Source organism: Ascaphus truei, chromosome 2, assembly GCF_040206685.1.
Source record: "Ascaphus truei isolate aAscTru1 chromosome 2, aAscTru1.hap1, whole genome shotgun sequence".
In the NCBI taxonomy this organism is placed as follows: Eukaryota; Metazoa; Chordata; class Amphibia; order Anura; family Ascaphidae; genus Ascaphus; species Ascaphus truei.
In genome coordinates, this window is record NC_134484.1 from 462,258,611 (window position 1) to 462,284,392 (window position 25,782).

General features: G+C 40.6%; 1 protein-coding gene across 1 annotated transcript in view; it reads right to left on the bottom strand.

The window, feature by feature from the left end:
- PTH1R (parathyroid hormone 1 receptor) overlaps window positions 1-25,782 on the bottom strand; it is a 390,306-nt gene that overhangs the window by 84,885 nt on the left and 279,639 nt on the right. The gene's annotated exons all lie outside the window — the stretch shown is intronic.

The following is a 25,782-nucleotide window of genomic DNA, read 5'->3' on the forward strand; positions in this document are numbered from 1 at the left end:
CCTCAAAGAGCTAATGGCCTCATATTAGTAAGCTTTGAGCTGAACATCACCATTGAACGAAACATGGTGTGTGCCTTATTTATAGTCTCAGCATTAAGCAGATCTGGCGATTTTAGAGAATTTAGCAAAATGAGCATAGTAAATAAAATTGCAATGCACACTGTTTTCATGCTTAGCGCTCATCGTCTACGAACCATGACTGAGCTGGGACTATTATCGCAACTAGAAAATGGACAGTTTGACATGGTTTACAACCTCATGCAAATGGTCCAAACATCTCTATGAGCTGGTGCCGAGACCCGAATATGGTTGGTCGAGAGAAGAGGAAACATTGGATTAATCAGCACGGTTTTTTTCAAAGTCCCCATTGAACATTTACGGAAGAAAAATGAATATTTTGAGGTTGATAACTATGTTATCTTCCTTAAACAAATGTCAACTTGCTTACAAAATGCTTTAATCCATTTTAAGTGGTAATTACAACGAAGCCGAGGATTGGCTGGTTAGCAAAGCCGAAAAATGCACTTACAACTCACCGGTATGGAAAAATAGCAAAACTGTATTAAACTACATGTTAAAAACAGAAATAAAGAGTGGACAAAACAAGTGGGTTCTCCTCCCACGCGTTTCACACTGTAATAGCGCTTTCTAAAATAAAGACAGAGAGTATAACCCCTTGTCTAGTAGACTATGTATGAACCAATTTAGCAACAAAAGGTAATTCATTTGTCATACATCAACAAAATATATTGACATCGAAAATTAATAACTATCTAAGTGCAGTATAGAAATATTTCTATAAATAGAATCTTATAGATCAAAAGATCACTGGATCTTATATAAAGGTAAAACGAATGGAAGTACCTTGTGGAGAATTTGACACAGCATTATATGTACCCCTCTATGAAGACCCCATAAGTTACACAGAGAAGGAAATGCACCTAACACTGACAATAACTAGATCAACAAAAACTACTATAAAAGAGCAGAACCAATACAAATATATTAATACTGCACATGTAAATAATCCAAACTGTAAATGGAGCTATGACAATCTATTGTAATGCATCAGTATAAGAGGGATCATAATGATGATATTTAAATGAAGACTGAAAACTAAAAATGGATCAAAAACATATAAATAAAAATAATAATAAACACAAATAATAGAGTGTGATAAATAATATAAAAATATAAACAAATATGTACAAAAATAATTTGAGATCCCATTCTCAATTTAACCCTTTGGGAACTAAGGTATCTAAAGAGAAGATCAAGTAGGCTTCTCTTTTATAAAGAGCATTGGTCCTGTCATATATATATATATATATATATATATATATATATATATATATATATATATATATATATATATATATATATATATATATATATATATAAATAACTATTAATGGGAAATAATTAACTAGTTGTTTCAGACAAGTTAACGATATATATATATATATATATATATATATATATATATATATATATATATATATATATATATATATATATCGTTAACTTGTCTGAAACAACTAGTTAATTATTTCCCATTAATAGTTATTTCTTTACAACATGCATTCTTATCTGTGGTTTTATAATGTTATGTAATATATACTGTATTAGTATATGCTACCATGGTCCACAATCTGACCTGTCTCTACCAGTATATACCAGTCAGTGTACGAAAAATAAATATTTAAGAATACTATATTATTATTAATAATATTAATATTATTATCATCATTATCATCATCATCAGTCAACCAGTTGTAGTTGGGCGAACTACATGTACAAATACAGCCTCTGTTAGCTTGCCTTTTGGGTACTAGTTGGGTAAATATATAGGTGATCAGAGATGCAGTATACCACCATCTGACCTTCTCCAGTTCTTCTCTCTCATAATATATAATACTAAACTGTACTGGTCAGCCAATCAGTTCCCGATCGTTGTGTTTACATTAACATCCTTATCAATTGGCTTAAATATTACATTGTCATTTTCAATATATAGATTTCATACAGGTAGGCTTGAGAATGAGATTTCACCAATTGACCTGTCCTAACATTCAGTATACACCAGTCAAACAGCCCAATCTGTTTATATTTTCATATTAAAAAGTTAGGCAGTGATACCATGGTTCACCATCTGACTTGTCACTACTCTCTCTACCAATACACTCGGTATAAACCAAATGTATAGATACAATACAATTATATCATTATTATCATTATGTTTTTGTGCTAAATAGTTTGCATATGGCATAATAATTAAAAAAACAGCTCCAGATTATATGGTTTTTGTGCATCACATTAAAGAAATGTATTGAACCCGAAACCAAAACCCGGGGTGAAGCGAACATCTCTAATATTCACGAAGAATGATTGGATATAAATGGGTTGCAATATTCATTCTACCTTTCCATACCTGAAAATGATGTTAACTCAAATAACCTAATGATACAAATAAGTGCTAACTCAGAGAAATCTGCATTTATTAACTCTAGGAATTACTTTGTTGGTGAAAATGGAGATATCAAACTTTTCTACCATAGGATAGGTAATAGGATTTTTTTTTACAATTCTCTATGGCAGAGAATGATTTAAGCTCTTAGATGCCTGAGGTATTGCTTTTCCGAGCCCCGATTGAGTCAACGCTCCACCTTTTTGGAGTTTTTTAAAAGTGCATAGGAGAAGGGTTCCCTCTGTGTACAGTGTGTGCTTTATAAATCATTGAGAGATAGATACTGTAGATAGATACCAATGCATTGCGAAGCAATACCTTCAGGCATTAGATGCGCTACTTACAAATACATAAAGCATCCAATGCACAAATATTAAGCCTTTAATAGCCCAAGTCACCAACTAGTCAGGGATTGAGAATAACTAGCTGGCAACTTGGACTTCTAAGAGATTAACATGTTCAACCATGTTAATAAGTATTTTCATTGTGTGTGTGTGTGTGTGTGTGTGTGTGTGTGTGTGTGTGTGTGTGTGTGTGTGTGTGTGTGTGTGTGTGTGTGTGTGTGTGTGTGTGTGTGTGTGTGTGTGTGTGTGTGTGTGTGTGTGTGTGTGTGTTATTTTGTGCCCAGGAGGGACATACTATACTTGGAGATGAGAAGTGACCCTCAATGTATTTTTTTAGGTAAACTATTTGCTCAATAAATAATTATATAAGCAACATTGACCTAACGCCAGTCTGGGTTAGATGATAAAAACGGTGATATTTTTGGGAGGTAGGCTGATATTGCTAGGGATCAGTTTACTGAACAGCATGTGAATAACTAATTAGCGGTTAATTCCTCCTCTGCATGTTTATTTGCATACACTGCCATTAAAAACAACACTGAGTCATCACAGCGGTAAAAGGATGATTTAATACTTTGTGAAATGGCTTTAGTGAATAGGACAATAAATAATTGGCATTAAATATTGATAAAGCCAATTCTATTATAATAGCTACCTTTTGTTAATACTCACCATAGATCTGTTAGATTTCCAAGGCTTTAAAATTCATAATTGAGTTAACCATTTTTTTCCATGGATATATAAAACAATTATTGATAACATGTGTTACCAGGAAGTAATACATTGAGAGTTACCTCTCGTTTCCAAGTATGTCCTGGGCACAGAGTGATAATGGCAATATCTGGTTACCTTAAATGCAGCGGGGCGCAAAGTGGGCATATCACCCAGGGGGGCACTGGATTTGTCTGGTGGGAACACTCTTCTCCGAGGCATTTAAAATATATGCTGGGGGATCGCGTGATGCCCCTGCAACTTTAAAACTTACCTGGACTCTGCCGGCATCATTCGTGTCCATGGCAACACGGCATCAAATGACGCTGTGGGGTCATGTGACATCACACGCGTCCAATGAAGCTGTGGGTCACGTGGCCCCACGCCGCACGGTGTAAGGAGGGAGGGCTCAGAACGGAGAGGAGCAGGCGGGGGGGGGGGAGGGTTGGGGCGCAGCAAAAAAAGTTTGCGCACACCTGCATTAATGAACAGAGGTTATATATTATATTTACATTTATTTATATGTTATGTCCAAAATAGATAATGTAATGAATAAAGTAATTCATTCAATGGTTGGTGCTACATTTCAACCACTTTGTATCCTGTTTTTTGCACCTGGGACACTGATACATAAATGCTTAGTTGGATGATAACAGAAACTTGTCACAAAGTCGTAGTACTGTACATGCCAGGGGTTGTTAAAAAAATAATAATAATAATGGAAAAAAATGTATAGGCCTATGCATTCAAGATAACATATAGCCATCATTAGATGTTTAGATATGTTTTTCAGAAATTAAAAAAAATGTGCCAGGTTGTTTAGAAATCACATTTAGCGTGTTTGTAAAAATATCACTTGAGTGCACATTCACATCTGACAGGTCTGAAACCCTGCTTTTCACCATTATGTCTTTGCATACAGTGCTTCCACTGCAGCAAGGGATTCTGGGAAACAACATGCACTGTCACCTTTTCCTTCATGTTCATTTTAACATGTGTGCTCATTTGCATGTAATTTCCCGGAATCACTAGCTGCAGGGTAATCACTGTATGCTAAGAGGTAATGGGGAGAGGCTGGGTTGCAGACTGGTCAGAGACATGGGAATATGCTCTCAAGTCATATTTTTATTTGCTGTACACTGTGCGGTGGGAGGTTTTTGTCACCTTTTTTACCCACCATAACTAAATTAAAACGTGGATGCTGGTCTATAAATACAAAAGTGTCTGTATCTGCAAAACATATTTTTTTTCTAGAATTACCAGCGTCTAAAGCTTAATGCAGCTACAATATCTCAGCACGTCACAGCCAACTACTGTAGTCAGCCAAAGATAGGTCATTAAATGATTGCATGCCATTGTACGACGATGAAGCGAGCCGTGAGAGTAGGCAGGCTCTGAATGACTTCTACGCTCCGGGCAAAAGTGGGCAGGTGCTGTTGGGAGTAGCAGATGTTGGTATAGTGCCAGAAGCAACCAAGTGAGAACTTTACCCATGCTAAAGATGCCATTCAGCTGAGGTCCTACGGGCATAAAGAGATATTTTAAACAGCAAAAAAAATAGATGTCTGTCAAAGCATTTACTCCATGGTGTGATAGCTGATTGAAAATGTCTTGCAATTGTACGGTATTACCTATTCAGCCTCTACATCGGGAAGGTTACTTCTTGGTTTTGAACAGAATTTTGTCTAAATAGTATTAATGATCTGAAATTGAAATGATGCACAGTTGTGGCATAATGTATGGCCGCAATGAGGTTATTACTGTAGGTTTGATGTCACTTTGCATTCATTATTTCTCAATTGCGTCAGTGATACGTTTGATTGATTCCAGAAATCTGACATTTCCTTGCATCTGATGCGGAGTAATGTGTCTGCCCAGCATACGCCTTTCTGTACCATCAAGCAGAATTCTCTTTAAAACCATTCCCATTAACGACTGATGTATGAAACCCTTTATATTTCTTGTAGGTACATGATTTACAAATACGAAGGGAACCGCCTCTGCAAGATATCTCATTGTTTCATCTTACGTGAATCAGATCTATTCAATGTTAACCCAAAGGATTTAAATGTTCAAGACCTAACCCAAAATCAGTGTCCCATTAAAAAAGAAAGCCCAGCACATCACGCAGAAGACCAGACGAGCCACATCCCCAGAAAGGGTTAAAGGTAGATCTCTGTCCTGGAACCTCTCTGTTCATTATCCCAGTTCTGAGGCTGTCATCACTCCGGTATTTCCTGCTTTCTTTTAGATCTAACAGCCATCTTGGAGCAGTCACCTCTCCTACTCCTCTGGTAAAGCCATGGTAATTTACCTATCCCTATATCTGGGATTATCCCACTGCCATCCTTGCTCCTTTCCCCCTCCATTGCTCCCATGCCCCAGTGTTTTCCCTAAGTTCCTTTTCCCCTTTTTATTTGTCTTGTTGTTACCCAATAAGCACTTCAGCAAATAAGACGCTTCCCCTTGCTTGGTATATGGGATTGAGTTAAGCTGCCTGCTTCTACTCACTTGCCACAGTGAGCTTGAGTCAGAACAATCTCATAACTCATTATTCAATATGGCAAAAAGCATGATAATGTGCAGCTAACAATGCATTCACGTCCATTAAAGTGAATAGGAGTTAATGTGTCATTAAGTGTTGATTACCCTGCTTCTCACCATTTTGAATAAAGGCAAAACATTGCAATCAACAGATGTTGATTATACCTGCTGTAGCCAATATTGCACTCTGCACCCTGGAGCCCTGAAAAGGTTAAATCTGGCGCGCATGTAGTAGTTTTAAAACTTTGATGGGTTGCAGAATCCCTTGGAGTTTTTTTTTTATCACACATTAAATACAGGCATACCCCACATTAACGTACGCAATGGGACCGGAGCATGTATGTAAAGCGAAAATGTACTTAAAGTGAAGCACTACCTTTTTCCCACTTATCGATGCATGCACTGTACTGCAATCGTCATATACATGCATAACTGATGTAAATAATGCATTTGCGCACAGCTTCGGTGCAGGTAGGGAGCCGGTATTTCTGTTCAGGATGTGCTGACAGGCGCATGCGTGAGCTGCCGTTTGCCTATTGGGCGATATGTACTTACTCGCGAGTGTACTTAAAGTGAGTGTACTTAAACCGGGGTATGCCTGTATATACAAAGTGTGTATAAAATCCTCTGTGGTGGGTGTAGGGTCAATGAGTAGGTGCAGTGTATTCATGTATGGGAATAATGCCATCTACTGGATATACAGGCATACCCCGCATTAACGTACGCAATGGGACCGGAGCATGTATGTAAAGCGAAAATGTACTTAAAGTGAAGCACTACCTTTTCCCCACTTATCGATGCATGTACTGTACTGCAATCGTCATATACGTGCAGAACTGATGTAAATAACGCATGTGTAACAGGCTCTATAGTCTCCCCGCTTGCGCACAGCTTCAGTACAGGTAGGGAGCCGGTATTGCTGTTCAGGACGTGACAACAGGCGCATGCGTGAGCTGCCATTTGCCTATTGGGTGATATGTACTTACTCGCGAGTGTACTTAAAGTGAGTGTCCTTAAACCGGGGTATGCCTGTAAGTTCTGGCGGGTAAAAAAGGACAAACGCCCTCCATGTGTAGCATACATCAAATAAAATGTACCACTTGTGAGCACATTCGCATGTCTCAGGCAGGTCTGCAAACCTGTCTTTCCCAATTATCTCTTAGCATACGATGCTTCCACTGCAGCTAGGGATTCTGGGAAATTATATGCAAATGAACACACAGTGTCACCTTTTGCTTCATGTCCATTTTAACATGGACCCCCTATAAGCTTATACCTGCCGCATTAAACAGATTTTCAGCCTAGCCTGGGTTAAAGAAGTGCAGTGCCAGTAACCCTACTCATAGACAGTTGTTTCAACGTTATGAATTTCACCAGTGTGAGGCTTTATATACAGGCGTTGCAATTTGAAGTTGGGCTTATGTATCAAACTCTTATAATGCCAAAACGGGGTAATGCACGGAAACTCTCATTGACTGCAATAGTGCCAATTGGGATTCTATTGCAAGGAAACGCCCATTGGCGACTGTGATGGAAGTTTCTGTATGATAGTGGCCTGTTTACCACTATTGGTGTTTAATGAATAACCTGCTTTGAGTCTCCTGGTTCCCATCTTACCTGTTCCAGGTATCTAACATTGTGTTACGATATTGGATATATTTATTTCACAAACTAACATCTTGGTAACATTGTGGCCCATATTTACTAATCTAGATGATACCTTTTGACCCATTCATTTGAAAGGGCTGTAACATGTCAATCACCAATTAGTAATATACTTTTCCAGCACAGGTCCCAAATGATCTGCTATTACCACATTTTATTTTTCTAGAACCACAGGCAATCTTGTGTGTAACCCTGGGATTCAGAGGACACAATCTGAAAACTCAGACACTGGAGGCAGGAATAATGAATCACTTTGTTTCATTTTGAATAACTGGATGGCCCTCCACCGATAAACTGAACGGCCCTCCGCTGATAAACTGAACATGCCATAAACAGAGCTCCTCATACTTCCTCCCAAGCCAGTCCCTGCTTCCCCTTTCTACATTACAGTTGGCAGCACTATCATTCTTCCAGAATCACAAGCACGCTGCTTAGGGGTCACATTTGACAACTCTCAAATTCACAATGTTGCTAAAACCTGTCAATTTTTCCTCTGTAACATTGCCAAGGTGCACCCCTTCCTCTGTCCCTCTACTGCTAAAACCCTAACACATGCCCTGATTCTCTCAGATCTCAACTTTTGCAACAGTCTACTGCCCGGCCTTCCAGCCTCTCATCTCTCTCCCTTAATAATCTATCCTTATCGCTGCTCTTGGAATCATGTTACTCTCTACTAAATCCATCTCAGATTCTTTCCCGCTGAAATCCCTCTCCTGGCTGCCTATTAAATCCTCCATTAATTCCAAAACGATCTACCTCTGTATTGGGAGGGGCGGGTATTTTTATTATGTATTGCGGGGTGGGGTTCATTGATATGTATTTTGTGGGGAGGATTGAGTGAGTGGGGTAATTGACGGAAGGTAGGGGCGAGTGAGAGGAGGGGGGGGGGGGTGTGAGTGAGGAAAAGAGGGAGTAAGAGTGAGATGCAGGGGAGATAAATACATGCGAGGCGGGAGGGGAGGAGAGTGAGTGAGATGGAGGGGAGAGAGAAATACATGGGTAGAGGGTGGGAAATAGAGGGCGCTCGTGAGGTGTGACATTAACCTAAAGCCGCGCTTATAGTGTCGGTGATGTTGACGTCACGCTGCGGTTGCTGGAAAAATCAAATTGAAGGGACTACCAGCTATTGCGACCAAGCCGTCGCGCCGTCCTGTCGCTCCTACTATAAGCGCACGCGACGGCGTCAATGCATTTGTTTAGACGCGAAGTCGCCAGCACTATAAGTGCGGCCTAATATGTGTCAGCCAGATAGGGGTTCCCCGAGATTTTTCGAAATACTTCAAGGGTTCCTCCAAACAAAAAAGGTTGGGAATCACTGCCCTGGATCAACACCCTTCCCATGTTTACTTATTTGGTATATCCCTGTCTACCTTTCCTTTCTAAAAAGATGTTCAACTTTTTATGAAGATATCTATTGTATCTGCCATCACAGTCTCCATGGGTAATGAATTCCACACTGTAACTGCCCTTACTGTAAAGAACCCGTTCCCTTGTTGCTGGTGAAATTTCCTTTCCTCCGACCTTAAGGGATGACCCTGTGTCGTTTGTACTGCCCGTGGGATGAATAGTTCCTTTTGAAAGCTCCTTGTTTTTTACCCGAATATATATTTGTATATAGTTATCATATCCCCTCTTAGACTTTCTAATGTAAACAAATCTAATTTAGCTAGCCTCTCCTCATAAGTTAGATTGTCCATCCCCTTTATTAATTTGGTGGCTCTTCTCTGCACTTTCTCTAGTTCCATACTGACTTTTCAACGGAGTGGTGCCCAAAATTGTACTCCATATTCAAGGTGTGGTCTTACTAATGCTTTGTAAAGGGGCAAAATTATGTTTACTTCCCTTCCATCCATTGCCCGTTTGATGCAAGATAAGATCTTGTTTGCCTTTGTAGCTACTCCATGACATTGGGCACTATTGCTAAGCCTGCTGTCCACAAGCACTCCTAAATCCTTCTCCATCAAGGATTCTCCTAATGTTTCCCCATTTCATTTGTAAGTTGCCTGTTTATTAAGTTTGCCTAACCTTACATTTATCTGTCTTAAACCTCATCTGCCATTTACTTTCATTACTGCCATTTATGTTCACTTTTATGTCTGAAGCGCTTATTCCTATGTATACTAGCCGGGGAATGTAATATTGAATACATGTACCCCCCCCCCCCCCCCATACTCCCCCTGGTGGCGGCACATCTCCCCGGCCCGCCCCACCTGCTACTGGATGTAGTGCGGGGTGAAATTAGTCTCTGTCTGTGTGTGTGTGTATATGTGTGTGTGTTTGTGTGTCCCCGCTGCCGGAACATGTTATCGGGTGTATAAGGATATATATCGGAGAAGCCCCCACTCCTGTGTGGCAGACAGGAGCCATCTTGTGACAGACACACACGCCATCACCTCAGAGCCACCGACCATCGCCTCACAGCAAACACCCTGCCATCCGTAAAAGGATGTTTAATCCGGATTCGCACTACTTTCCCGTCGTATTATTTGTTTTATTACAGGGACAGGGCTGCGCCAGTCACCGCCCCTCTTCTCTCCCTGTCCTCTCCCCTCCCTTCTTCTCTCTCCTCTCCCTCCTTCTCTCTCCCCTCCCTCTCCTTCTCTCCCCTCCCTCTCCTTCTCTCTCCTCTCCTTCTTTCTCCTCTCCTTCTTTCTCCTCTCCTCTCTCCACTCCCTCCTTCTCTCTCCTCTCCCTTCTCTCCCCTCTGCCTCTCCCTCCTTCTCTCTCTCCTCTCCCTTCTCTCCCGTCTGCCTCTCCCCCACACAGACAGTGTCAGACAAACACACACACAGTGTAACACCCACCCACAGTGCCACCCACCCACAGTGTCATACACATACACACACACACAGTGTCACCCACCCACACACACACAGTGTCACACACCCACAGTGTAATTGTTATACAGTGTCACACACACACACACACACACACACACACACACACACACACACACACACACACACACACACACACACACACACACACACACACACACACACACACACACACACAGACACACACACAGTCACACAGTGGCAAACACACACACAGTTACACACACACACACACACACACACACACACACACACACACACATAGTGTTACACACACAATGACACACACTGTCACACAGTCACACAGTGGCAAACACACACACAGTCACACACACACACACACACACACACACACACACACACACACACACACACACACACAGTGTCATACAGTGTCACACACACACACACACATACACACACACACACAGACACAGACACACACACAGTCACACAGTGACAAACACACACACAGTTACACAGTCACACACACAGTGTCACACACACAGTGTCACACACACAGTGACACACACACACACACACACACACACACACTGTCACACAGTGGCAAACACACACACAGTCACACACTATCACACACTCACGTTTTCAGCAAAAGTACTCTGTCCCTCCCTCCCTCAGCTCACATGTAAGGAGAAGCAGAAGCAGCAGCCCCCCTCCTCCTCCCCCGAAGTGCAGGGCTGCTAGAGCAGCTCCGAGGAGGAGAGCGGAGGGGGAGAGGAGGGGGGAGAGGAGGGAGGAGAGGAGGGAGGAGCAGTGAGTGCGGGCGGCCATGGGACTGCGGAGCCTCGGTTGAGAATCACTGCACATGAAACACAGAGCTCAGTTCCTGTAGAGGACACGCCCCCTCCCTTGGTAGCCACACCCCCTCCCTTGGTAGCCACGCCCCCTAACCCCTGCTTTTACTGCTTCTAGCCGAGTGAAACTTAGAATGTCCATAACTTGGGGGGTGAGTGACATGTAAAGCTCAAAATAGTTGCGTTGACCTACAAATCTGCCGCAGAATGTACAGTGAAAGTTTGGTTGTGCTACGTGGTGCCGTTTGTGAGATTTCGATGCTTCTGACATACAAACAGAATCCAACTCAGAATTATAGTATAGATTTCACAGCAACACGCATGCTGCGGAAATAATTGTTCTAGCATTTGACCTTAGAGAGAACATTAAGTAAGAGGAAAAGTAATTTAGCCATAAAAAGCAGAGAAGGACAATTAACTACTTAATTTTATGATAAAACAGCTAATTGAATTCCTTTACATTCTTTACCACTTGAATATCGGCAGCAGTATGCAAAAGGAAGGCAGTAGAATAGGGTTTTACATGCTACTTTTAATATCTTAAATCATGTAGATAATTCTAAAGATATCTAACTAACTAGCCCGGAAACCTCTGGGTGCCAACAGCATGACCACTTTAAGATGTTCCTCGGTTCATGCGGTTAGCACCCAAAATGTTGCCGGGTTAGTTAACCACCGCCCAGCATTCAAAGTTGACAATTGCAGGTGGAACCATCTACTGCACCGACACACTTTATTCGAGCAAATACCCGGTATGTACCTGGCAGATACCTGGAATGCGCCGCTCCTCACCTCTGACAAGCCCCGTTGCGTTTGCCTTCCCAGCCTGGGTTCATGCCTGGCTGACGGGCGGCTGATCTGTTAAATGATAATGATTAGGATTTAATAGGCTGCAATGCTTCGCGTGTCTACCAGATGGCATAAATTCATGAATTGTAATGCAGTATATATATATATATACTGTGCAGTATTGCAGCCAGCGGGAATAAAATGCTTCAATCCCTGCCTGGAAAATAACTCAATGCACTCGGGCAGAAAACAGTCACAAACCTCAATACACCCGGGTATACCCGAATTCGTGGGACTAGCCGAGCTCGAATAAAGTGTGTCGCCAGTGTACAGTACTATCATAACCGTAGCAGAAGTCGGACCTGCTGATTTTATTGTAGCTTCAGCTAATGTGTAGATCTCTTTCACAAGCACCTACGTATGCAAAATTACCTTTCTATTATCTTTAGAATTATCTCCTGTAGGGAAAGCTCCCTGTAGGCAAAGGGCCAACGGTTTACTTCTATCTCGTTACAAGGATGCCTGCAAGAGGGACATATATCCAAAAGACTGGGAGAATAGTTCCAATAATCAAACTTTTTGGAAAACATCCATTGTAAAAGGCAATAAGGTCTACAAGGAGAAATTAGTCCGACAGACAGAGATTGAAAGAGAGGAGAGGAAGCATCTGACTGCATCCAAACACTTTCAAATGTCAGAAATGCTTGAGACGGTCACTCTCAAATGGGACTGCATAGTCCAGGAATGGCCAACTCCAGTCCTCAAGGGCCATCAACAGGTCAAGTTTTAAGGATATTGCTGATTCAGCACAGGTGGCTCAATCAGTGGCTCAGTCGCTGTGCTGATGTAGTGATATCCTTAAAACCTGACCAATTGGTGGCCCTTGAGCACTGGAGTTGGCCACCCCTGACATAGTCACTTCGGACACATGCAATATTGGTCTCAATAACTATTGTCTCTATTTAGTCAAGATTGACCCCAAATTGTATTCTGGAACTTCTCCCAACATTTTTATTCCATTTACAGAGCAAAAGTTCAGAGCACTTCAGAAAGGCTTCTGAGGAGAAATAACGAGTCGCATAACTATCAGCGTGATCGTTATGACAAAAAGAACATAGATTTGATTGTGTACTTAATGGTTATTTCTGTTTAACACAGCTTTTTAAATAATTATTCTACTTCGCACAAATGCTGTGACATTATAGAAAATGGGTTACAATCTGTCACAGTGACTGATTTTATGTAGGTGGAAGTGAAGCAATTTAGCTATTGACACAGACGCTTAAATGAATGCTCTCCAAGTCCCTAAAACATTACTTTTATTAGAATGTATATTAGTTAGGTCCCCATTAATTATACCAATTGTGATGATTTTGATTGGTGTCTGATAATTATTTACATTAGTGTAATACTGTATATTACGCTGGATCAGTTGACCTTTCTTTTCTCCTTCTATTTTCTACCTTTGCTCTGAAATGAATCATGTTATTATATACTATTATTTATACAATTCTTTTTAATTTTTGAAACCTTGATTTCTGCACTACATACTTCCCTGTATCTATGGGATCACAAAATATGGGAAATAAACAGGAATGCATCTAAGACAACATCACCTCGCAGGGGACACATTTCTACCCAGCACAGTGCTAAACGTTCAGTTCACGGTTACTACAAGATAATAGAATTATTTATTCCACCCGCGACCGAAACAAAGTGAATTTTGCAAAGCTTATTTATATACTGTACTCTAGGCTTCATGAATGATGCAAAACAGTAGCACCTGCATTTTCCAAAAATAAATAAATATAAATCAAAGTGAAGCTTTCAGAAAATATAGAACATTTCTGCTACATCATGCCCTATAATTGAATGCAACATTTAAAGTTGTGACAGGTTTCTCACAAATAGAACTTAGTAGAGTGAGATTCTGTTTACAATGTAATGATGCTGCTGCCCATAGAGTATATAAGAATATGTAAGCCCATGCCATATTATTCCCCAACAAGACGTCTACGTCCTATCCCAGGAATGGCCAACTCCAGTCCTCAAGGGCCACCAACACTCTGTCTCCAACAAATCAAACTTGATTTGCAATGGTCTTCCTAAATAGTGCCCATCTAGCTAGTCGTGTGCCATCTTTGTTTTACCTTGTCCTGTTCTTCGCCTGACCTGGAAACCAACACAACTTTACTTCATATTTTTCATATTTGCTTGTTAAGTGTCCCTATCCTGAGCAATTTCTCAGCCCTACTTGAAATTCCCCGTTTGGTTTTTGTCTTCTTTTTAATATGTTTTCCTCTTTCCATCTGCATGAATGTCATTTGCAGCGAAACAATCAGTGATCACTTTGCCTATCAAAAGGATGAAGCGCTGTGCAGTCTTCAATCACGTGTTTCTAGTTAGCTAGGATGTAGTCAATTTCGTTCTTGATTCCATTAAGTCCACTCCATGACCATTTTCTATTAGTATACGTCTTGATGAATTAATTCATGATGTAGAACTTTTGACATTATATAAGTTCTACCAATCTTTCTCCACGTTCTTTCCTGTTGCCGTAACTATATATACTTTTTTTTTTGCTAAATCTCTTTACATATTGAAGAGATTAACTATTGATGGGGCATACAGAAAGAAAGGGAGATTAATCTAACAGACTCTCTGTTCAAAATTGCCTGTCCCAGAGAAGCAAGCTTTTGGCTGCAACTTTCCATGCCAAATACCATGTTGCAGCTTATTGAGAAGCGTGTGAATAACTAATGATGCAAGTTTAGCATTTTGAATAGTACACACAATTGCAAAGCCAGAACCAAATTGTGTTTTCAAATATTAATTTAGACATGGGAGAATTGCCTAATGAACATAGTGATATTACCCATTTTCGCCTGGAAGTGCCATTATTGCTGTATAATGAATATGCCCTTATGTGGGTGAAACGCGGAGTGTGTTTGTAAGTGAATGAATATGACAATGAGTGCAAAAATACATTCTTATGTTTTAAAATAGAGTATGAAACGTATTAGTTGTGCTGTTCCTCATAATATGGTTTTGTCACTGGCAATAATTAAGTAATTACATAAACGAAACAAAAAAATAACTCTTTATAAAATATATGTAGCCTAGTGCCCCATGGCTATAGCCTTTCCACTGGCCTCAACACTATAAGTACTGCTAGAAACAGGCAGTGTTGGGGTTAAACTCCTGCTCAGGGTCTAGCTTGCAGTTGCAGCCTGGATAGCAACAATGTTATCATGTCCTGGTGCAGACCTACCAGCAAGTTCGAGTGTCATGCCTGGGGAGCGTACTGACTGGGTCACATGCAGATGGTGTGATGCCTATCAGTACCTGCCCTGTTATGGGGCAGGGTTACACGCACCTTCCCCGGGTATAAAAGCTGGCACTCCACCAAATTGTGTTGGTCTTCCCTTCCCTCAGTGGACTGGGATAACACCCCGCTTGCCCCATCAGGGTGTAAGGGAGCTAAGGAGGGGCTCTTGGGGTCTCAAACGCCTTGGGTCAATTCCAGGGATCAAGAGAGAGCATGGAAGTTTGCGGTGTGTACTACAATAAAGACCAGTTGATTATACTCCGTCTGAGCCTGGAGTCATTCAAGGAGGAAAGAAGGAGCCTATGGGAAACCATCCTGTCACTGGCAGGATCCTCATAGGATGGAGGCGCTGCACCGTTGTACCATAAGCTGAAGCCTGACCCACTACCATGGCGGAGGCTCACACCTCCTGGAACCAGATAGTATACACCCCATCCCACCCTGTAGCTACCAAATCCCCTTGGGGTGGGGGGGGGGGGGAGGTGATAGGTGCTACATATATATTCAAAATGCATTTGAAAAAATAAACACACTTTCTGGTCTTAATGTTTTCAGAAAATACTTTTTGTCAAAAGTAAAACCACTTTTTGAATCTGAACTTTTTGGAGAGTGTGCCTTATTTTACATTTTCTTGTGTTATTGTGTGTGACTTCTAACCCCTGTATATAAACCTCCATGGCTTTTATTAATTGACCACTGGGCCAGTAACCAGCCAATCACTCCCTGTATATAACACTTCAATCGTGTCCATGGTGCAATACACTGTATATCAAACCTTAACACTATGAGACACGATGCAATGTATAAAGCCATTTTACGTAAACTACTGTAATTATGTGGAGCAGATAGAGGATCGTCAAGAGATGTAATATACAGGTACGCAATGTCTCGTCAGGAGGTGTAATATGTAATATACAGGTACGCAATGTATCATCAGGAGGCGTAATATGTAATATACAGGTACGCAATGTATCGTCAGGAGGCGTAATATGTCATATACAGGTACGCAATGTATCATCAGGAGGCGTAATATGTAATATACAGGTACGCAATGTATCATCAGGAGGCGTAATATGTAATATACAGGTACGCAATGTATCGTCAGGAGATGTAATATGTAATATACAGGTACGCAATGTATCGTCAGGAGGCGTAATATGTAATATACAGGTACGCAATGTATCGTCAGGAGGCGTAATATGTAATATACAGGTACGCAATGTATAGTCAGGAGGCGTAATATGTAATATACAGGTACGCGATGTATCGTCAGGAGGCGTAATATGTAATATACAGGTACGCAATGTATCGTCAGGAGGCGTAATATGTAATATACAGGTACGCAATGTATCGTCAGGAGGCGTAATATGTAATATACAGGTACGCAATGTATAGTCAGGAGGCGTAATATGTAATATACAGGTACGCGATGTATCGTCAGGAGGCGTAATATGTAATATACAGGTACGCAATGTATCGTCAGGAGATGTAATATGTAATGGCGTAATATGTAATATACAGGTACGCAATGTATCATCAGGAGGTGTATATGTAATATACAGGTACGCAATGTATCGTCAGGAGGCGTAATATGTAATATACAGGTACGCGATGTATAGTCAGGAGGCGTAATATGTAATATACAGGTACGCGATGTATCGTCAGGAGGCGTAATATGTAATATACAGGTACGCAATGTATCGTCAGGATGCGTAATATGTAATATACAGGTACGCAATGTATCATCAGGATGCGTAATATGTAATATACAGGTACGCAATGTATCGTCAGGAGATGTAATATGTAATATACAGGTATGCAATGTATCGTCAGGAGGCGTAATATGTAAAATACAGGTACGCAATGTATCGTCAGGAGGCGTAATATGGCAGACACATTATAAAAAAAGATATGCCATTTTCTCCTGTTCACAATACCTGAAGTGGTATTAGTCGCCTAGGAAAACAGATATGCAGAAAGTATAACAAAAAAGTTCTTACATATGACACAACAGCACGCAGAAAAAAACACAGTGATGTGATCATTTGTTACATTTTAAAGGTTGAACTTTCTTTATTCTTTCATATCAAAAACAACATGACAAACACACACTTAAATGTGCAGTCTCTCATCTATTTTAAAACCACTGTTTTTTGTTATCACTTGAAACATATATTTTCTACGCTTTCTCCTGTAATAACTTCTTTCTGTTTCATGCTGTAGTACTCAGAAGATACTTTCTTGAATTGATTCATTATTTTTATTGCAGAAGTATTTAAAACGTCTCCAGCTTTTTCTCACAGGAAGTCGAAGCATGCGGTTTGACCTCCGAATCCCATACCTCCCAGCTGATGTTTTGTGTTTTCCATTAACTAATAACTTGGTTATATTTATATACTGACCCTAACAATGCCAAAGGCTGTTAACACATGTTTTTTTTTTTTTTTTGCAATGTATTAAGACCATCAGGGGGTCAAATAAAAGCCAGCATGCATGTGGAAAACACATGAAAAACCATCTGGCCGGCTGTGCAAATGCAATCAAGTTACAGAGGTGTTTTTGAAAAAGGCAAGATATATAGACCTGTCGAATGGAACGTCTGGCATGGATGAGACCACATCTGCAGTATTGAGCCCAGCGATGGTCACCATTATGCTGGAAGACTGTTCTATTCCTGGCGGAAGAGGTAAGCGGACACAGTCTGAGCAAAGAACTTATTAATGAAATATTTGACGTTCTGAAGATTAATCACAACATTAAAAAAAAATGCACGCGTAGCGAAATTCAAAACTTTGGGTCTGCAAAATATAGCCCTTGGAATGATATTTTTCTGCTCCAAGTAGTTTAATTAATGAAATATTTGGCATTCTTGGCATTAATCACAGCCTTAAAAAAAAAAAATTTGTCGAAATTTGAGACGAGTACTTCAATGGTTTGTAAATGAAACAGGTTAATGGTACTGTACCTTCAATAAAAATGATTGGATTTGATCACCAAATAAATAGGAACATTGTATTTGAAATATAACGGGAGAACCATGGAAGAGAGAAAATAAAAATGTCTTATATGGATATATATTAAAGTGATGTTCTATATAAAGCTTCATCCCCGGTGATCGCAATCATCGCGCGCGCGCGCGCGAACAAGAGATGGCCTCAATGGGTCCGCCCACAGTCCCCGCGTGCACGCACATGCTCAAAGCGCGATGGCGCGAGCACACTTTCCAAAGACAAGAGATTTGTCTTTTGCCGCCGCGGCCGAGCGATCGTCACGGTGGCAATTCAGCCAATGAGTGCGAACCAGCCATGTGATGTCATGGCCGCACCTCCACCACACCTCCCCATTGCGAACAATCCAAAGTCCACTGATCGCTGCAGAAATGGGAGTATGTGCCGTTAGGCGCTCCAACGCATGCATCCACTGGTTGGGTCCGCAGCCTAAGAGAACATTGAGTGAATGGCAGTGATATATGGAATAAAATTCGGTTTTTGATACCTTTTCTGAAACATCGGACAAGTACAGTATGAGTATTTATTTTTTGAGATGTTTTCTATAAATTGTAGCACTCAGAAACCGGAATCCCTTGACAATCCTCCGTGTTTAGAGTCGACATTATAATCGAAAACATTTTAAGACTCACAAATAATTTAGACATACTGTATTTATAATTGTCTAAAAATGTATATTAAAAAAAAAATGCAGTGCATTCCACGTCTAAGATCAACAATTCTTCAATCAACGTTCAAAAAAAAGTTTGAATAAAAACACAGGACACCTTTCCAACAGCCGTTTCGCCGCCAGGCTAAGTTCCTTATCCTAACCCTACCCTTAAACCCCCTAATACTACCCCATACAATAAAACCTTAACTCACTAGTCACCCAGATACATAAGCAGTGCTAAGGAAAAATGGAGATGTCATCTCCAAAATTAGTTCATCTCCATTTTTCCTTAGCACTGCTTTATGTATCACCAGTGAGTCTTACTTCATCTCTGCATGTGCTAAGGCACTATTGAAGCAAAATAGACACAAAACGTTGTGCAAATAGAGTCATTTACATCACCTGCATGAGACAGTGGGTGCATCATCATTAAAGTGTGAGTTTTGCCAAACGACCCCAAAACAAATTGCAATTTAATGAGATACATAAACTGGGCAATTTTTCCTGTATTCATAAAAAATTATCTATGCAGACAATATTGTGCCTGGCATCTCATTTCCATGTACTTTGTGTCTACTTGACGTGATTTGTCTCGGCTCACTGTGGCATGTAAATGTGATGTTTTGCCTGAGAGAAGAAGAGAGCGTCAGTCAAATATTTCCCAACAATACTAATGGCATCATGCAAACTTTCATTTATTAGAATATTTTTGCATAATGCTTGAATGTATCGTTTACATTTTGCTACGGTACGTTTCTCCACTTTTTGAAGAGATTAACTATTAAAGGGGCATATATAGAGGTAATGAGATTATGATAACGGTCTCTATTTAACGTGTGTCAATATGCAAATGTGGTATGTAGACGAGGAACTCTCACTTTGCAGGCTTGGTGTTTAATAAAGTGCGGGATTGGGATTTTACACGTATTTTTTTTAACTTTCCCGTGGCTGGTGAGATTGATCCTTCTTCTCTGGCAGTGGTTCCCAAACGTTTTTTTTTACATTGTGCCACTCTTGTTAGAAAATATTTGTTCTGCAAACCCCCAATTCATTAATCCTATTGCCTGCTCATCAAACTATTGCTAACAAAACAGTTTGACCGATCCCGGGCAGTACAGTGTCCTGAGCGTGTGGCAGGAACACACACTTAATAAGGACCCAAACTGCAGCATGGGTGGTAAAGATGTCAATAACTGGAGGAGCTTCCAAGGTCACGGCCCACAATGCCGTGGATGCAAAGCATTGTGAGGAGCTACCTTGAAATCTCATGTTGTAAGTGATAGCTATACCGCCCACACTCAGGTGCAGTTTGGGGCCTTACTAAGTGCGCCATCCCCACATGGGCTCAGGAACCCGCTATATTGCCTGGGATACGCCATTGCATATTTTTGTTGGAGAACCCCTTGCTGACACTGGTCTAGGATATTTGATCGCGGCCAAGTTGCCCCCGGCATTGAGTCACCAATCAACTCACCTTACGGACATATTGCCGCTAGCTGTTTCAGACCAAGGTAAAAAGTCCCTTACCCTAACCCTACCTTAAACCCCTAATCTTAACCTTTAATACTAACGCAACCCCGTACCCTAAAAACCTTAACCCCTTACCTTAAAACTTCTTACCCTAATCCCCTTCCCTAAAAAACCTCAATCCCTTACCATAATCCCCTTGCTAAAAACCTTAACCCGTTACCCTCGATCCCTGGAATAAAAAAAAAATAACTCCTAACTCCTTAAGCTTGAAAAAACTTTCAGAAGGAACAGCTCAGTGAGTAAAGACACTGTCTAGCACTGAGTTTAAAGCAGGAGAACATGGTTCAATTCCCAGTGTTGGCTCCTTGTGACCTTGGGCAAGTCACTTTATCTCCTTGTGCCTCAGGCACCAAAAACATAGATTGGAACCACAGGAACCTGTGTCTGCAAAATGTCTCTGTAAACGCGCTGTGTAAAAACCAGCAGATAGAGAAAAGCTGTGTTGTGCTCCTAAACTTTAGTCTAATTGCTGTATTAGCTCCTTAATATGTGTAGAAAAAGCCTACAATGGAATACCCTATGGTATCAAATTGTATTCAGTACACCACCATAAAGACATCATGGTCCTCTATGATTCGATTTACCTGACAGAGATCCCACTGGCACTGTAGTAGGGAAATCCACACCTTCTGGTGTCCAGACACATAAGCATCGATGGGGTCAAATCATGAATGGTGTGAAGAAATTAACGTAAGAGTCAATAACGCACGTTTTGATTGCAGCCTCTTGTCCTGGGGTAGGTGTACTTCCGTTTTCAGCAAGCATTGAACGGTAAGAAAAGAAATAGAAAACAGAGCACTACTTCCAAAGGCTTTGATAAGTCAGGCAAAAGTGCGCACCCATAATAGAAAAAAATATCAAATTTATTGGATCAAGGTAAAAGCAGCATAAGCTCCGGAGACTCCCGCATCAATCCGACGCAGGAAAAATGCATTTATTTTTCTAAGTCCTGCTCGCAGATCTCTTCTCACCAGGCTTGGGCAGGCGAGATGAATCTTTGATAACCTCGCAATTCCAGAGCTCAGATCATCTCATCGGAGCTACTAGAATAGCGTGATATCCGAAAAAATGCGAGTTTGAGTTTTTTTGCAGCTCCCGTCAACGAATTTGAGGAGGTGCGCGAAATGGCCAAAAAATGCCTTCCCCGCACAATTTAACCAACTCATCGAGGCTTTCTAAATAGCTACAGTACCTAGCACGATTTTGCGACAAGCAACTCATCGAGGATTTTGAGTAGCTATCGAAGCTACTAGAATAGGCCCACTGGTGTCTTTTACAACCGTATTGTTGCTGTATTTTAGTTGTTATTATTTTAAGGCATATTAAAGTAAAGCTTATGACATTATGGTCCCAAGTAAATATTTAATGAATTAACCCCTTAGCAGCGAAGGGGTTAAAATGATAGGATACAATAGAAATACCAAGAACAGGAACAGAAGATACAGTAAGAATTCTATTGAACTGAAACAATACATAAGCTACTCAGAGAACCCATGTGACGATTGTTCACCATATTGCCTAAATAAAAGCATGTGTGGAGAGTACTGATAGCTTACAAATTCGGATTCGTGGGGATTAAGCAAGCGATAAACAGACAGTAACTAATATTTATAGCTTCAGTCTAAATAGTGAACAAATGAAGGGAAAACCATAGGATACTAAAGCCTTTGATAGCAACAATGTAAGAACTTTTTTCTTTTTTTTGTCCAAAACGTAACAAAAGAACATTATAAAGGCCTCCTGTGAATATATCCGGCAGCCCAGCCCCCTAACACATATGCCCGGGGGGCATATAACCTTCAGAGAGTCAGAATGTTCTCTTTTTATCTTTCGCAAATAAAATGACGTTTGAAACGTTTCTGATATCAAAGGGCTAAATGTCCAACCGTTTTTGCTCCAACTGTTCATTATTTGGATTGTGCGTAACAACTAAATAACACAAATAGATCAATACTGCCAGGAGCGTTTTATCTTTTGCTCGTGCCTATATGTACTGTATATATAACCTCATGTGAGCAAATACACTCGGATGATTAATAGCATCTTATTGTTTCGCTGAGATATCATGCGTATAGTATCTCAGTAAATCTATGTGCATCTCTATATATCACACAGGGTTTAGAGAGCACTCACGTTTAACTTTGTCATTCGACTCGGTGCTCCAATGTCAAGATTTAAAATACAATGGTAGAATAGACAGGGGCACTGCACAGGACTTTTTGCAGGTAAAATACAGATAAATAAATTCTGGATGTAGCTGGCTACATCGTAAACATTAGATTTTTTTTTTAACTCCCTCTCACCACTTCCTTTGCAATATGCTTCACTATATTTTGTTATGAAGTTTTTCTTTACTTGTGATTAAGTAGCTGAGCTCCATTCAGCTGGCACTGCAGGAAACCATCCTTCTGTGTAGCGCAAGGTGTAAAGAGTTCTCTGCTGACCGGAGCGGTACCGCTGCTGTATGCCAGTCCTTGCTATTTCCTATTTCCTCCCTGAAAGTCAACAAGTCTTTTTGTGGTATTAACTCATTTCCAAAGGAGATGGTGAGAATTCTATTGCAGATTGTATCGAATATAAGTCTACGATTCTCCCTTGCTAGGTGCCCGGCTGTCATTGCCCTGGACATTTAATATGGCTGTTGCTATAGAGATATGTGAGTGTCACTCCAATTAGAGCTTACTTAATCCAAAATATTGTATTTTTATTCAAATGTTTATGTTGTAAAATATTTATGATATGCAAAATTCAGGAAGACAAACTTTGCTTTTAACAGTTGGATATGTGTTGTTACTGTTTTCAGTGTTCCTACGCTGCGGGAGAAGAACTGTACAAACAATATTCTTCGATGTTCTGGTATAAGGGCGGTGAGCATAATGATATGTGTGAGAGTGCCATTGAATGAAAGATTTAAACAAGTTCAGATTCACTTTGTTTTTTTAAAAATGCATTTCATTTTATATTTAGGGAGGTTAGTATAATTCTACGTAGACTGACGTAGACGTTTTAAGACGAACATCTCCCAAACAGCCGCTTTGACATTTGTAGAATAAGGCCCTTAGAATAAAACGCATACTATATTAAAATTATAATAACGTTCTTGTATAGCGCTGCTGGTTTTACGTAGCGCTTTACAGAGACATTTTGCAGACACAGTCCCTGCCCCATGGAGCTTACAATCGATGTTTTTGGTGCCTTTGGCACAGGGAGATAAAGTGACTTGCCTAAGGTCATAAGAAGCCGACACCGGGAATTAAACCAGGATCTGCTTCAGACTCAGTGCCAGTCAGTGTCTTTAGTCACTGAGCTGCTTCTTCTGCTATATGGGGAAATAACATTAAATACAATATTGTCTAGGTTAATGTTCCAAATATTATGGTTATTGCAGGTTGAACATTGCTAGCACCGCAAACTCCAAAATGTCTTTATCACTCATTTGTACTAACACCCTCTGCACTCAAAGGGTTAAGAGGACTTGTTTGATGTGGGAAGTTGTATCTGCACTGACTTAAACAAGTTAATTGACATGCATATGCGTGAAGTCATTGTAAGTAATTGTGTTTCTGTTGGTTCACATTGATTCAGCTGCACAGACTGCCCGCAACATACAAAACAGGAACGAACCAATTAATAACTATCATTTTATGTGTAGATCAATTTATCTAGCATAAACTTCTACGCAATTACCAGTGCTAAATCAATTCTCACTATCATTTACCTCCCCAGGCTAGAGTGACATAAAATCATTCTAACATTAGATAGGTTAATAGAAAATGTTAAATTAATTAACTACTGTAATTAAACTGTACATTTTAAGGTCACTGGCATCAATAAAATAAATTCAATCCCATCAGTATAATGTCAATATATTTGAGTGCAATAAAAAAAGTGATGAGTACTGATTTGTTAAAATAAATCTTCATGATTATGAGACGCGCTATTCCACTTACTGTATACTACAGCGGCAGCTGCTGCTTCGCAAATAAACCCTTGGACCTCTTCCCCTGAGCAATATTTCTTATTTTGCACAAGTCCTATACATTTATTGTTTTTTACCAGACACCTTTTCAGGGGAAGCAGCCCAGAAGAAACAGCGAAGCTGAGAGAAAATGAAGGAAAAAAAAAAGAATCGAAGGACTCACATTATATTTGTTTTCACCATTTTCTCTCCAAAGCCGAAGATGTTAGGTGTATATTACTGTGCAATATATATGCCTACTATACAACAGGGGTGGCCAAAAATATAAATAGCTCAGGAGCCAGGCATATTTTTTAGGAGCCAGCACTAGGTGGCAGAGGGGAGTGGGGTCAGCGGGTGCGTTCTGGCTCCTCCCACCCCTTCTTACCCATTGGCGGTTCTGTGTCAGTGTGTATCTGTGACACGCTGACACATACACACTCTGACACACACACACATTGACACTTGCACACACACTGACAGACACTCTTCCCTCCCTCTCCCTGACACCGTGTGATATGAGGAGGGACAGGCATAGTCCTGGATCGTGAGCCTCAGGCCCGTCCTCTGCTCCCCCCGCACTTCACACTAAGCAGAGTGGCGGAGGTGACTGACATGTTAATCACCACCACCGCCGCTGGTCAGCGCGCATGTAAAGCCGCATCTGGCATGGAAGCTCAGGAGTGCTGTTGCATTTACAGCAGTGACTGAAAGATTAGTCGGCGAGAAGAGCCTAATTTTAGGCTCCAGGCGACTGGGATTTTCCACCTCTGCCTTTACATATTTAATAAAGATTACATTAATTATTTTAGTACCAATGAAGTTACCTCGGCTCCCCTGGAGGGGGCCTACTGTAGGTTCTTACTGGTACTCAGGCAATAATAACCCCCCATATATCTGTGTGTGAGTGCTGTATGTATCTGTATATAAATATATTTTTAGATGTATATGTGAGACACGGAGCCCTGATGGAGGTCCCTAAAAGGACCAAAACGTTGGTTATTGCTTGGACACCCAAAAGAAAGGGTCAGAAAGAGACCCCACAAGAATGCCTTCAATACCAATATACTCAATGTTCTGGCACAAATAGCCTATTAATAGATAACTTCTAGAGGTCAATAACATAACCTG